Raw genomic sequence first — 16,775 nt, 5'->3', positions numbered from 1 at the left:
TGATAAGACTAAAATAATGTTTTTTACGAGGAAAAGAGCTGGTAATAGTATCAACCTCAAATTAAGTGGACAAGAGTTGGAAAGAGAACAACCTAAATTTATTGTATTTTGGTTTAATGAAAGGGTGACATGAGCTGTAAATATTAATAATAATAATAATAATAATACACACGTGCATATTAAACATAATGAGGAAGTGACAGAAATTCTTTGAAAACCATTTAGTATTAGTAGTAGTATATATAATCCAAAACCATTGGATTATTCAGAGCAGTATTATATCAGTGCTCCATATAATTCTCCATAAATGGCAACAGCATGTAACAGCTCCATATAATTCAGCAGCAGGTACAAGTCTTCATAAATTCAACAATATCCATTATCAGTCTCTAAGACGCTCCATAAGTGCATTTAAACAACCCCGACAGCAACATTACAGGAAGTGATGAAAAGAAAGAAAAGAAACGCCACTTCCATGGCTGCAGGTGCATCAAATAAAGCACCTAGGCACGCAGACTGCTTCTACAAACATTTGTGAAAGAATGGGTTGTTCTCAGGAGATCAGAGAATTTGAGCATGGCATCGTGATATGGTGCCAGCTGTGCAACAAGTTCAGTCATGAAATTTCCTCGCTACTAAACATTCAACTGTTAGTGGCCAAAGGGATCACCAACTTTCTGCAGAGTCAATCACTACAGACCGCCAAACTTCATGTGGCTTTCAGATTAGCTCAATAACAACCGTAGAGAGCTTCACAGAATGGGTTTCCATGGCCAAGCAGCATCCAAGCCTTAAATGCAATGCAAAGCACCGAATGTAGTCCCTTCTATATCTAGGGTGTTCTGTATAATGTTTGATCATGATTATACTTTTTTTTATATATTTTTTCTACAGTAAAAAAGTGACCTTGGATTTCATATATTTCTTACACAGAACATGCAAATAAAGATTTGAAAATATTTTGTAGCTGTTGTTGAAGAGCTGCGTCAGAGGTTTGCTCTGCTGTGACAGAGCTGCTGCTGAACAACAAACTAGTTGTTAAGTTATGAAGTTAATTTCCTTCTCATAAAAAGTCTTTATGACACAGCAACATGACTGTTTAGTTTTGTTGCATTTGTGCACTTTGCAATGCAATTACTTCTCTGCTTTTCTGTGCTTCGAGACATCACTTCTGATGAGTGTGTGTTTAATGTCCACAGTGTGACAAAGTGGATCTGTAGTCACATCCATTCATTGTTAAGTTTTGTTTTTTTATCCCTACCTATTAAAGTAACTCTCTCAAATTACACCAGCCAGGAGCGCAAGATCGGAACAAATGAAAATTAAAAGAATAGATTCATTCAATTCAACACACTTTTATTAAAATTTACATAGGTAAAGACCATGTGAGACATTTGCAGAGTGCAGTAATCACTGTCACAATGCGCATTAGGAAAACTGTTGAAAGAGTAACACTATTGTGGTGGTTGGATGGCATGTCTTTCTGGTGACAAATTCCACACTAAATTCAAAATTGTCTGTGGATCACGTTGTCATAAAACATATACAATTTTCAAGGTAACTGTGTGCCACAGATTTTTTAATTCCTATTTGGAATTACTTTAATTTAAATATAATTTAAATATTCTTCTCCTGAAAGTGAAACTGACAAATACACATGCCATGAGGCCAGTGGCAAAAAATACTTTTGGTAACAACTGACAGCATTTGGACTGGAGCATTTAAAACTAGGTCACTGGTTGGCCCAATATTAAAGGAGAGGATGCTTAAACATTAAAAGCATATGGACTCTTCCTTCAGGAATGTTGCAATGCTATGGAGGAATTGTAGCACTTGGAAGAATTAAGCATGCTAGCTGACATGAAAATTCAGATTCAGAAGTTTCCATTCAAACTGAGAGAAAAATGGAGAATAAACACAAACAAGATTCTTGAGAGGACTGACCAAAGAGCATGTCTTCTAGATATTGGTAACTTTATTGAACATCAGATTAGGATTATACCAGACCCAGTTTTTGGAGATATACAGGATTTACAGCTGCAAAGGGAATCATAAAACCTATTAAATCTCAAATAAAATTGCAGTTTAAAAGAAACACCTTTGTCACTCATGTTTCTCTTAAGAATGACTGTAAAATTGCTTCTTTCAAACATGACAAGTCTCCTGTCAAATCAAGCTTTTTCCTGTCTGTATTGTGTACAGGATGGTCATATATTGGAACAATGTCAACAGCTAGGAAAAAGGTCACATGGGGAAAAATGAGACTTTATAAAGTATAACTGACTGTTTGACTGCACAGTACAGAGTCCTGCCTATTGAGTGTAGTACCAGCAAATGTGACAGAAGAGACTTCTCGTTAAAAGGTTTCTTGAAACATCTTCAAAAAACTAAAGAAGTCGATTCACTTTTCTCTTTAAACTCCTTCGATCAGAATAGAATGTTATCATTTAGAATGGAATATCATGAAGAATCATATTTTATCATGCAGAATGTAACATTATCGTCTAAAATAGAATGTCAAAATATGCAAGAAAATTTCAACTTGTCCAATGAAACATACTCAAGTATGGAATGTCACAGTGCCGAATGCAATGTCATCATATACAATGGAATGTCATTGTATAGAATGGCATTTTATCATGCAGAATGGAATTTCATTGTCTAGCATGGTAAATAATCATGTGGAATAGAACATCATCATGTAGAACACAATGTCATAGTGAACAATTGAACCAAATGGCAAAACAAACAAACCCACCAACTTTACGCTCTGAACCACTGAACAAGTGAAACGTATAAATGAAATTGATGATTTATTTTAGTGAAGAACACAGTAAATGGAGCTGTGATAACTGGGATATGTATTGAGAATACCTGATTGGAGGCAGGCGTATGTCTGTGATATGTAAAGGCGATCAATCAGCATGTGTTTTTCAGTAGTTGCAGGAGCAATAAGTTGCGTATATCCTCTTGACATAGATGCTTTTTTCCCTCTTCTCATAAGTCTCCACAAACAATGACTGGTTGGTGATTCGTCATGTTCAATGAGTCCAACAGGTTTTGCATTTGTGGTAAAAACCTGTCGTGGCTGTAATTTGGTGGTCTGTATACAGTTGCAATCAAAGCTCTGACTGGTGATTCAACTTTGAGGACAACAAATTCAAGGTCAGTCACATTTTGCAGGTATTTTCAGGCCTCAGCTCTAAGAGTTTTCTTATAGTACAGTGTAAATCCACCACCATTTACCTTTGCCGTGTCTGTATGGTTTGTGTAAGAGACGTGTCTGCTGTATTGTTCCAGCTGGAGGGAGAATGAGAGGATCCAGACAAGTGTGTTTCTCAGAAGCAAGTTGGGTATTTTGGTCAGACATCTTACATGTTATATACTTGTCAATAAATTTGTACACATGGTCTTTGAGGTCACTTCCTAATTCAGGTGGATCTTTGACCTAAACCAGTAAATGGATATGAGGGCTACCTCTAGCCTGAAACTCCATTCTATAGAAGTCACCTTCTACAGGATCAGATTTGCCATTAGGGCATCGATTCTCTTTTCAAACATGTGCATGACAGTGACAGGTTTGTATCAGAGAATTTCACACTTTGAATTCCAGTCAAGCTCTGAAAACTCCACTTGTTCACTTTGTTGAGTTTTTATGCCTTCAACAACCTCAGGCCATTTTATTTCAGCAGTCCAAAATGTCAGGAAAAAAGTTGGCTATCCTAGCTGTCTGACCATAGCATGGATATCTTTCAGTGACCTTCTCCCAATAGACTGGAGTACCTCTCAGAGGTTTGATGAAGCGTGTTCATCTTTGTTATCTATCAATTTCACCACTTCATCTTTATTCTGAAGCATTCTGTTAGAGTTTTAGATTCATCTTTGGTGATTGCCTTACTTTTGTGCAATTGAATTGACATGCTGTTTGTAGCCATGTGTGTTTCTGTCACAAACTGTGAAAAAAATAAGTTGCAAAGCGTGTATCTGCAGAGAACATCCGTGAATTAAAGTACATGCTTGGGGACAGTTTAATTTGTCTGGCTTTATCTAATCTGTTCTGTCCAGTTGCAAACTGCTCAAGAAAGGTTCAAGTTTAGGAACAGAGAAAAAGCTAACAGGTTTATTTCCTTGGGCAGGTGCAAAGGTAAAAATTCCTTTGCCATATGATAACATTTCCTGTGCTATATCTGGTGGTTGCATACAGGTATCCAGAGAAAGACCAGGTCGAAGTTCCTCCTTTTCCTTCTCCATATCTTTTAATGGCTCTTCATTTGAATTTGACTGTTCAAGCTCTATTTGTTCATTTACGTTGTTAGATGGCTGAAGCAGCTCAGCTGCTGTATCCTCAGTGGTTCTCCTTTCTGACACAATTTGGTGTTCTGAGTTTCTGGGCTGTGCACCCTGTATATCTGCATCAGGAGTGCAATGTTCTGTCTCTATTACCTGATTATCTGTGGGATTTTATAAAGTAGCTTCCTCATCAATTGACACATCTTTGTATTCTGAATATATTTCTTTTAGTTTTGATAGTCCTGCTAACACATTCTTTGTGTTCAGTGTAGAAGTGCTGGTATCCTTTGTACCTGGTGTGCCTTTTCAGTTTTACCTGCAGGAGTTGGCCTTCATTGCTGCGTCTTTGGAGCAAGTTTACTGTGGTTTCTACATCTGATGGTAAACAAACAGCCCCACGTATTGCTCTTTGCTGTCGTTTGGGCAATGCGATGATTTTGGCAAATGGAAGAATTTTAGCAATCAGTTGTTGTTCAAGTATATTTAATTCACTCAGTTCAGCTGGAATGGGTACTAGTGCTACAATGTGTGCCACTGCTTTTTTTTTAGGTGGCTGTCACAACTGTGGCAGATCCACTCTTGCATTCTTTGTTTTGGAAATTACAAAGAGTTGCGCTTTCCCTGTCACAAACATGGACACATTTCCCTGTCAAGCAAGTAGCAACAACGTGACTATTTCTAACACTTGTTGCAGTGTTTAATTTGATCAGGAAACAGTTCTGTGCCACACTGTACAGACATGGGTGGGCCCTAATCGAATTCTTTCACGGAAAGCTAATATGGCAGCTTGCATCAGTGTTCACTACACCCTATGGCTGTGCTTCAGACTGGAGTTTGCTGGCATTGTTGTGAGCCAGCTGTATTTTATCTTCATTCTCAGTGCGCAGTGCAACTTATTATGTATGGAGAAAAATCCAGTTGTGGTCATTTTGTGTCTCTGGTACAGGACACTGTATATGGTGCAGTCTGAATTGTGGGTCATTGTGATACCTGACATGAATTGTTTTTGTTTGTGCCTGTAGTTTGGATCAGATGCGTACCTTCTTTTTTATGCTCTCTTCCTTTCTCTGACACCATCCTCTCTGTATTTCTGGTCCATGTATTTTCTTTTCTGTCTGCTTTGAAAATCAGGATCTGTGGTAGATCTTCTGATGATAGTCTCTTTTTGTTTTGAAAATGAGGATCGGTTTGGTACCTCTTCACCTTATGGGCTTTTATTTTTCCTTGAATATGAGGATTTGCAAAATAATAATTTTTGTTTGTGGTAATGACAGTTTTCAGCCTAATGAGTTTTCATAGCCATCTCATCTGAAATTCAGGACAGCTGGCATATCGTTGTTCTCATGTCCTTTTTATTTTTTTCTCTTTTGTCTTTGCCTCTTCATCAGATGAAGATTTGTCTTCAGGTTGTACATGCTGCCTCTGACTTGTTTTGGCTTGGCAGATCGCTTACTTACGTCGTTTATTTAGTTTGCACACATTTTCTGCTGTTTTGGGGGTTTTATCTGTGACTTTGTCTTTCATTTAGTTCAAGATGTTCTTGTTCTTTCCTGATGCTGCCTGTTGGTTCAACAGATGTTTCAAGTTGGTCTTCAGATTTGATTTGTAGCCCTTTTGTCTTCTGATGAGTCTAAAGTACTTTGTAACATTGTCATGTAGGTTTGGCCTGATTCTGGTTGAGGCACTTGTAGCAGTAGCTCTTTGTGTTACCTGAGTTGACTGTCCAGGATGTTCACTGTGAGTGCTGATACTTTTGAACTGGTGCAAACTCATATCTTTCATAACTGCCACAAATTTAAAGGTCACAGGGAGTTGATCAGGTCATTCATGAGTGAAAGTGAACCTGCTTCACTTCTTTAGTGTAAGTCAAAGAATCCATACCTCCTTGATCTGTCATGGAAAACTGCAACGCACTCAGGTGAGACCAAAGCATGGTTCACATCTGTTGACAGACACTTGAGGCAACCACCTCTTTTGTTTTTGAGGACTTTTTTTCTGCTGCTTTCAGGTATCCATACCGCACATCTTCCACGTTCACACTGTAGACATTTGTGTCTGTAGGAGCTTGATCGGGTAGTTCTTCTATTGTCAGATTGTGCATATAATGATCCTCCTGCAGAAGATTTGCTTTAACCCAACCATAGAGTACATCTCCCTGTTTGAGCACCTTATCAAGTTGGGCTGTGTTGAATTGTCATTCCTTATTGTGGTAGGCCAGGAATCTGAGGGAATTACATGTGCGTTGATAATTTCTAGAGAATTCTCGATTTAAACCTTTCATCACTTTGACAATGAGTTGCACTAACACACCAAAAGTGCTGAACTTTGTTGCTCTGTAGCTCCTCCGTCAGTAGGTCTTCATTTGTGTCGTGGAGAGGCTGTTCAAGGAATGATAGAGGGGGCACATGTTGTTCTTAAGCATTTAATGAAATGTGTTTCAAGGTTAAGCAATATAATGTATTTTCTCTTGTTACAACGAAGTTTCAAATGTCTTACATTTTCAAAGCAGACTCATTACTTTTGGTATATTTCATTTATTGTGTGTGTGTGACATATGACATGTTTCATATTGTGAACAAACTGAGGCACACTCACTGTGATATTTAAAAGTTGCATGAAAATACTGTGTAGTTTCGTGCAGGAAAAACGGGTTAGATTGCACGTGGGGAGGAGGAGGTGGTGCTCATAAAAAAGACCAGTACGACGTCTGTCATATCGACCTGGTTTGGGTTTAAGCAGTCGGATGTTGAGCAGAAAAATATCATCTGCAAATTATGCCGGGCGACAGTAATAGAGAAGAGAGGGAATACAAGTAATTTGTTTTATCACCTCATAACAAAGCTTGTTTTGGAATATGATTAAAGTCAAAAACTGCACGCTCCACAGACGCCCAGTCACTCAAGTGGAAAGAAAAAAGGTAGTCCTACCTAGCCTTACACACCAGTAACTGATATTTCCCAAGCCACATTTTGCACTTTTTAAAAAAACCAAAAAAAAACCAAAAAACTATTTAGAATTGTTTTACTGATATTTTACTTGTGTGTTGGTTTTTTTGTTTGTTTGTTGTTGTTGTTGTTGTTTTTGTGTGTGTGTTACATTGTTTGGAAAAAGATCTGTTACATCTTAAAATTTATTTGAATAATTTTGTAATTTAAATGGGAAAAAAAAAGTTTTGCACAATGTTCTTAAAATGGCATTCTGTACTGTTCAGTCATTTTTGACAGCAGAAAAGAATATATCGCAATATATTGTGAGTCATCTCTTTCCTTCTCATTTTCCTGTTTAGGGGCAAAGTCACCCTCTACAATGGAGGCAAAAGAAAATAGATGTATTTTCCCTTTTTTCTGTTCATGTTCTACTTTACTGATTCAAGCTGGGAGCCTTTATTAGAATTAAAATTTAGACTGAAATAAAGTGTGTATTCTATCTACTAATATATTTTATCATTACATGAATATAGCCTGAGGTTCAGTTAGCTTTGCATAAAATGGTTTGTAGAAATGTTAGAAATTCAAGGAACTACTTTTCTTTAAGTATATTTCAGGAGTATTTTTAACACGAGTATCTGTACTTGCACTAAAGTACAGAGTGTCTGTAATTTGCCACCTCTGAGAGCGACCTCTGACCTTTGCCACCTCTGAGAGCGACACAGAGAGAAGCAGATGGAGACAGTCAGATATTCAGAAATACCTTTCCAGAAAGAAAATGGGTGCAGGATGGTGCTTCATCCACTTTCCAGATGTGTTACAATAGTAGAGGTGTCCTGGCCATCTGTTAACACGTGGGAATTTCTTATACTGGGTTTCAACATTTCAAATCAGGAGTTAAATGGAATTGTCATCAGATAGATGTGTGAAACCATTATAGCTCCTGTTAGCTCAAAGCTATAATTTTTTTTCTTTTTTTCACGAGATCAGCTAAAGACACAATTTACAAAGTGATGATACTTGTGCAAAGTGGGGCTATTATTGGAAAGAAAAGAAGTTTGAAAAGTGAAATTAAACTACGGTTATAAAACAGAAAATGAGGGGGAATACCTTTTTAGCTGGAGAATTTGAAGGCGAGTGGAAAGCATCAGTTACCCAGAACGGTTTTGCTGGTGGAGGTGTCTGAAATCTGATAACATGTGATCTTCATTAAAATGATAAAATCTAGTAACACATTTGAAACAGTGAAACATGTTTAAAGAAAACAAGTAACAGTAGTGGTTACTGAACTTACAAAAGAATCCCCGCTGTTTGCACAATGGTAAAATGCCAGCAGCAAGCAACTCCAGATGTTCACAGCTCACACTTAACACCTCAAATTGATCAAAATCTCACAAACCTATAATATTGCATTATGAGTAGATATGGGGCCTTTGAATGAAGAGTGAAAATGAAAAAAAGCCAATTAAGCATTAGGAAGGGGCCCAAGACTATGATCAAATACTTAGCTTAACTTTCTGTATAGAATAAGACTGCAGATAGAATAAATAGTGCATTTCTATCACACAGATTTGTTTAGAAGTTAACTAAACTTGTAAACATGTTGTACCATTACTACTCACAAGCAACAAGTCTGCAAAGCAGCAACGCAGCCAGCTTCCTGTTTCCTCCACCAACAGGAACATAAAAAATCTCCACCAAAATATTAGCTTGTGAGTAGTCCCACTATAACCAGCAGAGGGTGCTGAAGGGAACAAAGCTATGCATGTCATATTTCACTGATATGCCAAGAACAAACTAGCACTGTGTCTTTCCCTGTCAGGTTTTCCAAAGACAAGTTATGCAGGTATACTCTGTAACGATGACCTTCCCTCATTTGACGATGACTGATTGACTTCTATCTTTCAGCAGAATGACAAATCCTAGCATCTTCCGAGACAGTCTTTTACTAACTGATTTAAAGGTTTTAAATGTAAAATTTACTTATTTATTATTTTTGTATTAAATCTAGATTAATGATCTATGTGAACTCGTGGAGACTATGGAGGTGAGAATGAGAGTGAGTGAGCCATGATCTTGGTATTTACTTGCATCGTACAATACTAAACTTAACTCTATTGTCTTCCTTTGTGTAGTACATTGTGACGAGGACCACATAGGCAGCCATTCAGGACGAGAGTACGTTTATTCACCTACACAGCAATAACAATACTAACGATGTGATGTTACAGTCCGGAGCTAGGACCTACCTCCTCCGATCCCAGTGGCCCACTAAAGAGAGAGGGCATGATTGGGACATTTCTCTTCTGCTCATTCACATGAAAGGGATGGTGCTAGCCAAATCCAACCAATTTAAACTGGGTGTTTCATGGATCATACTTTTCTTCTACAGATAATGACTCCTATCATGACAAAACTGTTATCAAATGATGATTAACACAGAAAAGCCTGGAGTTCAGTTTTCTGGATAAGAAACTAAACAGGATAAGAGTGCAGCTGTTGTTAATTTCATGAACATCAAAGCAGCTGAAACTGACTAACAACCTCCTTTGCTACTTAACTGACCAGATCAATATCCCAAATTTAGTTGACTGGATGCTATACTCTGATTAAAAGTGTTTCATTTGCGTCTCACTGCTGCAGAAGGCAATAATGTGCAAGAAGTTTCAAATTCCATATGAAAATAAAATGTTTTATTTGTTATTATTTCTTTTGATAATTTTGAAATAGAACCTAGAAAGCTGAAATCTAACCTTCATATTTTAAGAAGCCAAAGAGGTGGCTGCTGTTAAGAAATAGAGAGATATTTTTAATATGTATCTGCTCATTAGATTGTTTTATGTACTTTAATAATGAAGGCTTGTAGAGCAAGGCCACTTTTGACTCACAAACTAAGTGCTCAGCCAGACTGAAAAACAGGAAGTTGTAGTGCACAGGCATATTAATAGATAAGACACAGAAAAGAGGAACTTTGTAAAGTACCAAAATAAAACCTATATGAGGCACAGTTTATGATTCTAATGTTAGAGATCCTGCAACTGGCGTTTGGTCTGTGCAGGGGTCTCTCTCTTCCGGAAGATGACTGAATAAAAAGAAATATAAATGTTTTAACACACTATGAGTCGGTTTTCTCTGTTCTATCACGGGGACAAAAGAATCAGGGTTAATACTGCTGAGGCTGCAGCTGATGATGAAGCAGACAGCTCTAGTAAAATTGAGCTCAGTGGCAGCAATTTAGAGCACCAGCAGACATCTGAATATGTTCTGAAGCTCTGAAGATATTCAGGGGAAATTTCAGTCAAAGTTGATCCACTTAGTTTCCACAAGAGAGCACGTAAGCACTGTGACAGGACGATGAATGCAGGAGTGGTTCCTGGTAAAGGCAAAGCTGGAATTAAAAAAAGAAAAAGATGAATTCATAGATAAAACAAATGCCACCAGATTACCTCAGCCACAATTTTATCCCTAAAGAGAGCTGTCATCCCAAAGTCAAGGTGTCCAAAACATCACAAAATATATTTTGCAGAAGAACATTTTAATGTAGTTACTTTGCAATTTGTTGACAGTCCAGAGAATTATTATTCATGGATTTTCAAAATGCAACAAATGCTTATACTTTCAGATCAAGAAGGAGAGATGGATTTGACGATAAAGTGATTCGGAGTGGAGTTTGCAGAGCATGCAGGGCAGATTTGTACTGCAACTCTGTTCAGCATTACAGCTGCAGTCAAGGTCGTCTGGCAAGAACTAAGAATGTTATGGCTCACCAGAAAAATTCATAGTATAAGCTATCTGTCTAGCTTTGAAGATGGAAACTCATTTTTTAACACACACATTTTAGTTCCACATCCCTGCTGCAGAGGGCGACAGCGTCCAACACGTTTTTAATTTTCAGCTTGAAATAAACTGTTGGAATTAATAAACCTATCATATGTCCTTCATTAGTTAAAGGACTATACTTAACAATGTAATACTTCATTACACTAACTCTGCCAAGCTTCAGCAGCTGAATAGATCTCCAAACACAAGACCTGACATGGCAAGCTGCCTGTGAGCTGCACTACAGCTGGACATGCAGAAGTAAAATGATAAAACAAATCATTAGCTTGATCTTATAATGGTATTTACCAGCATTAAACAGTATAAACTTGATTATAGTGTTCCCTTACGTAGCACACATTTGCAGCATTTTCAGCTGTCCTGGAATGAAACTGTTAAAATGCCAACAGTGAGTTGAAAATGAAGAAATACCTTAAGATCACTTCCTCTTTACAACATTTATTACAGTTATAGTCTCACTTTCAAAACTAAGTAGCTATCTGAGTTGAGGATCATGTTTTGTATATTGTACAGTTTCACCCATCCAAACTTTGAAATCACAACATTTAGGAGGTTAGACGAGTGTATTTATTAAGTCCAGCTATCAGCTAAGTTCTAAAAAAAATGCAGTTTACCAAAATTTTACATATGATGACTTTAAGATAACATGAACTCTTGCTTTTTATTCTGTGAACATCCATAAGTTCATCATTCATCACATATGAAACTCTTAAGAATGTGTGTCAGTGATCAAGCTGTGAAATGTTAGCTGATTATACAAAAGTTTGAATTTTGCCTTCCCATCACTTTGAATAACTTAGGTGTAGATTTAAAATGTAACTTTGGTTCTATGTGTTTTGTATGACTCATGTTGTGTTAATGGTCCAGGTTCAAACTGAATACAGACAAGTAACAATTTGAAAAAATTAAAATCATAGACACACGTTTTTAAAATATACTTATAAGATAAGCTATACTATGGGCAAATGGTTATGCATGAAAATATAGATTTTATTTTATTTTATTTTATTTTATTTTTAATGTACATAAAGTGCAGTGAGAGTGATAATGTATACACATGTATATTTTCAAATGTATATTTTAATCGGAAACTTCCCCATCACTCTCTCAGTCGCTGCTACTGCTCTGGTCGTCACACTACTCTTTCTCTTGCTCTGAAGTAGGTGGGATGTTTCTTATTTGATTTCTCATCCAGAGAAATTTAAAGTCCACTGACGCTTAGTTGGCAGTATCATTCACAAGTTTAAAAATCCTAGTACATATCGTGAAACTGATAAATTAGGACAGATTATGAGAACATGATCAGTGTACTTGCTACAAAAACATATTAGCCAAAAGTTTGTTAAAGACTCTAGCCTAAAAGATATGAGTGACCATATCAGTGCATTGATTTAACTCCTTTTGAAAATCTTTAGCACAATGTAAGAAAAACACCATCAGCAAGGAAACTACAGAATATTTGTGAGCAAAAAGCTTTTACGTGAGAAGCTGGCTAGAATTTTAAGATTCTGCGAGAGCTGCATACAGATGAAACATGGCCTCATATCTAATGTTGACTTCTTTTGAATGTTTATCCTGACCTTATCTGGTATATTTACGTTACAGTTTATCCTCACAACTTCACTTTTTTGTACATAAGGTAGGTTTAATAATTTAAACTGCAACAATAATGTTGTATAAAGTTTCTGTTAGCTTTAATCATTCCTCTTCTTCGTACTGTCCAGTCTTATGTCATTGGACATTCGCATGCTTAAAACATGAATCTATCCTGTTTTTTGTTTAACATGTATTTTATTATCTACTCAGAAGGTCACTGAAACAACAATCAGAGGCTGCAGAGAGGCAAGACAACAGAGCACAGGTGAGTCATGCTGTGTCACCCATCGGCTCAAACTCATCACACAGGCTGATTACAACAACTGTATCTATGGACACTTTGTTCACCCATATTATTCACCTCCACTTAATTAACAATGCTACTCACTGGAGCTTTCAAGTGTCAACAAGACCCATGTGTCCATCAGATGGATGAGATTCATTACGCTGCTGTACAATTCGCTTCAACCCAGCCAGACTCTACTAACTCCAACTTTAACCGAAGTCAGCGTGAGAGATACCAGGATGAAAGTGTTGTATTTTCCACCACTAATGTCAGCAGTACTAGAAGGTGAGCAGCTCTTTACACAGGAGAACTGTTCTTAAACTCTATACTGTACCTCAAGTTTAACCTTTTAATATTTGTTCTGCAGTAGTTGTGTCGCTTTATTACTTCACAGATCAAAACATCAAGCCTCTGTGGAGGAGGCCTCTGCACTGCACAGTAAACAAACATCTCAGAGTGTGAACACAGCCTGGATCTGCTGTGTGTTTCTTTGGGAGTTCCCGACCTGCGATGAATGTAACTCATCACCATGACCATAAAGCTCATTTTAGAAAATTTTCAGTAGGATTCTATTTTATTTCCCAGAAACATATGGCAGTTTAGTGTTAACTGTCATGGAAGTATCTTCTTTAAAGTTGTGTTTTTATTGCTGTGATACAGAATTCAAAGAACGAACAAATTGTAGAGTGGCCAGTTGAAAGAGGAGATTCAGGTTAGTGAGCTCTGGTGCCATCTTCAGCCCAAAACGCGTTGTCTCAGTGTAATGAAGGTCTTCTCCATTAGTTTATTAGTTTACAAGCTTACAACTCAGACCGTTACAGGAAGTGATGAACACACACTGACAGTATTTTCAGAAACATGTTAGGAATTTTATGACGCAGGTGGATCTAGAGTTCAAACTTCTACTTATACAAACTGCTTTTATCCTGGAGACATCATCTCCTTTGCTTTCACAGGATATGAGGATTACCGCTCTCCATCTGTGTGTGAGTTCACTTCACTGTGTCTCCAGCAACACGTCAACAATGTGTGTTTGCAATGTGAGAGGTTCATGCTTTAAAGGCAGCCATTAATGCAGCAGCTAATTACACTTTGTACAAATGAAAGAGGAATCTTGACCTGCAGAGACACTACTTCTCTGTGTCTGTGTTCATAGAAGTTCGGTGTAAGTAAACAGTACATCAGTAAACAGCAGATCAGTTACCAGTTGGTTTTAAAAGTATATCGTGAATTTTTACACTATTGATGGAGTTTAAACTGGAAGACAAAATATGAAGTTGTTAAAGTTGAGCCAAATTATTATTAGAGCACATTTAAAATGATCAGACTAGAGGCTACAATATAACTGATCGTGCTTCAATTATATCATCAATCTAAACATGTTTGCTCTAAATTCTCTGAAACCTCCTTTTTTGCTGGTGAGTCCCTGCGAGGAGGCAGCAGAAGTAGCAGTGATGCAAACCCAGCTCTAAGCAGTGTAACTAAGAGAGAATTCAGGGTCACCTGATCGAGCCCTAACTGGCTGCAGGAGAACGGTCTGTCTCCTGAATCCAAACTGGGAGCTGGTTCCACAGAAGAGGGGCCTGAACTGAAGGCTCTGCAGTTTGTTGCTTCATTCTCTGGTCAGTGTGTAACTCTTGGCCTTTGGCACAAGATGTCGTCCCCCTTTTACTCACTCAACTAAACTTTAGTGAAGAACATCCAATTACTCTGACACCTGTTCAGTAGAGTCTCTTCATCTGCTGGCCTCCAACCATCCTGACATCCTCTATAATCTATAGATGACGTCAGAATAACGTCTAATCAAAATAAAAGGATTTTGAAATGCATTTTCATAATTTTTATAAGTATTTGCAACAACAATCTTCTGTTTTACAGGTAAAGGAAGACAAAACAGAGATTATTTCAGCAAATTCCAAGGTTTCAAAGCACCAGATTCACTTCTTGTTAATGCTACTGACACTAAAACTGCTTGAGCACCTGAAACTTGGGTGTGATTTTAGATACTGGGCTTGACTTCGAAAAGCATATCTTCTTCAGGGCTGCCTTTTATCATTATTTCTAAAGTGTGCTGGTTCCAGTCTCAGACTTTTCAAACAAAACGCATTCATTGTCAATGTCCAGGGTCATTTGACCCAGTGCTTTGAGTTCTTGTGTTTTGATGTTGTTTTGTATTATAGTTTACGTTCATTTTGTTAGTCACGAGTTTATTCAATATTTTTAATTGTCTCCCCATTTAGTTCTTGTCTATTAGGTTCCCCTTGTGTCTTTGTCCTCTGTGTCCCTCTCGGTGTGTTCAGTGTTTATGGGTCTGTCCTTGTGTCTTCTTCCCTGCTCTGCTGCCATGTTCCTCTCTTTGCGTTTCATTCCCTGTTTGCCTCTTCTATCACGTTTTTCCATGTTTCCCCAGCACCTTATGTGTGTCTCGTTCCGTCTCTGTCTGCCTGCTTGCTCATTTAGTTTGTGTGTATTCCCAGTTTAGTTAGTTTGTATTTTTGGTGTTCAGCAATAAAGGTGTTTTTTGAGTTCAGTCTGTCTCCGTGAGTCTGCGTTTGGGGTCCAGTTCATGACATGCGTACATATTTTAGCATCTTGTTATTAACATGTTTGCTCTGGTGCCAAACATTGTCCAACGTTGTGTTTCCCCTAATAAATATCACAGCCTGAAAAAGTTAGCAAAGTTTTCAATCAGGATTATTTTTTAAACCTAAACTTGATATTTCTGAAAGGCTTCTTCTTCTTCTTCTTCTTCTTCTAACTGAAACAGGAAGTTGTTTAAATTTTCAAATAGATTATGGGTAGGTCTCATACAGTCTGCTGAATCAGGACAATATGTTCTTCAGAGAAATCCTGAGGGGATGAGCATTAGCACCCAGATTTCCAGAGAGCGAATCACAACACCTGCCTGTAAAATCTCCCAAGCTGTTTGTGCCTCTGTGCTGTGGAATTTAGGCCAGGTCAGGTCAGGCTACCTGTTAAACTTCTGGTCAGCATGCTGCCGAGTGGTGTAAATGAAATAAAAAGAAGGCAATAAACTAGTCGAATAAACATCTAGGTAGCATATGCTAAAAATTTACTTTTATTTTATCTAATGATTAAAAACATTGACAATAAACTTTTAATAGAATTGTATTAATTTGAGCTTTTTAGTCTTCTGGTTACATGCTACAATTTTCTAATAAAGTATATTTTTTCTTTCATTTTCTTTCCCGTAGTTCCAACATTTCTGATCACTGGATTAATTATTTTTATGAACTATAGCTGTATATTTACACATATGTGTGCACGCATATATTTAACATTTACAATAGTAAACTTTGACTGACCGTCAGTTTTAGAGTTTTGTTAAAAGTGGGTTAAAACTCCTGAAAATGAAAGTACAAAATGCATATTGTGTGTGTGCTGAGCAGTCTGTGTGTGTAAAGTGCTGTAAATGTTTTTCTTACTTACAGTTTGCACATGAGATTTTGCTAAACCAATGAAAGTGTACCAATCTGCTTTTTCTGCTTCTTGAGGTGTGAGAGAGGCGCGCCTTCATGTGAAGAGACACAGGCTAAATAAACTTAAATAAACTGGTCTAATCCAGTCCAGGTGGTCCTGTCTGCTTCTATTAGAGGAGGCTGCCAGTGGGGGAGACTCCACCAGGTTCACAATGAATCCACAGGCTGGCTTACCAGCTTACTAGGAGTTGCTCCCTGACTGCCTGCTTTCAAAACCAACTTCTAAAGATAGAGATACTTTTTATCCATGTAGGTTCACCTTGTCAAGTCGGGTTTTGTAGAGTTTGTAGAGTTGCTTAGGTGGACCAAAGTGCTAAGTACGCAATCAGCAACACT

The sequence above is a fragment of the Astatotilapia calliptera genome, chromosome 6 (assembly GCF_964374335.1).
Source record: "Astatotilapia calliptera chromosome 6, fAstCal68.1, whole genome shotgun sequence".
NCBI classification, from domain to species: domain Eukaryota; kingdom Metazoa; phylum Chordata; class Actinopteri; order Cichliformes; family Cichlidae; genus Astatotilapia; species Astatotilapia calliptera.
Note: the sequence above shows the minus strand (reverse complement) of the source record.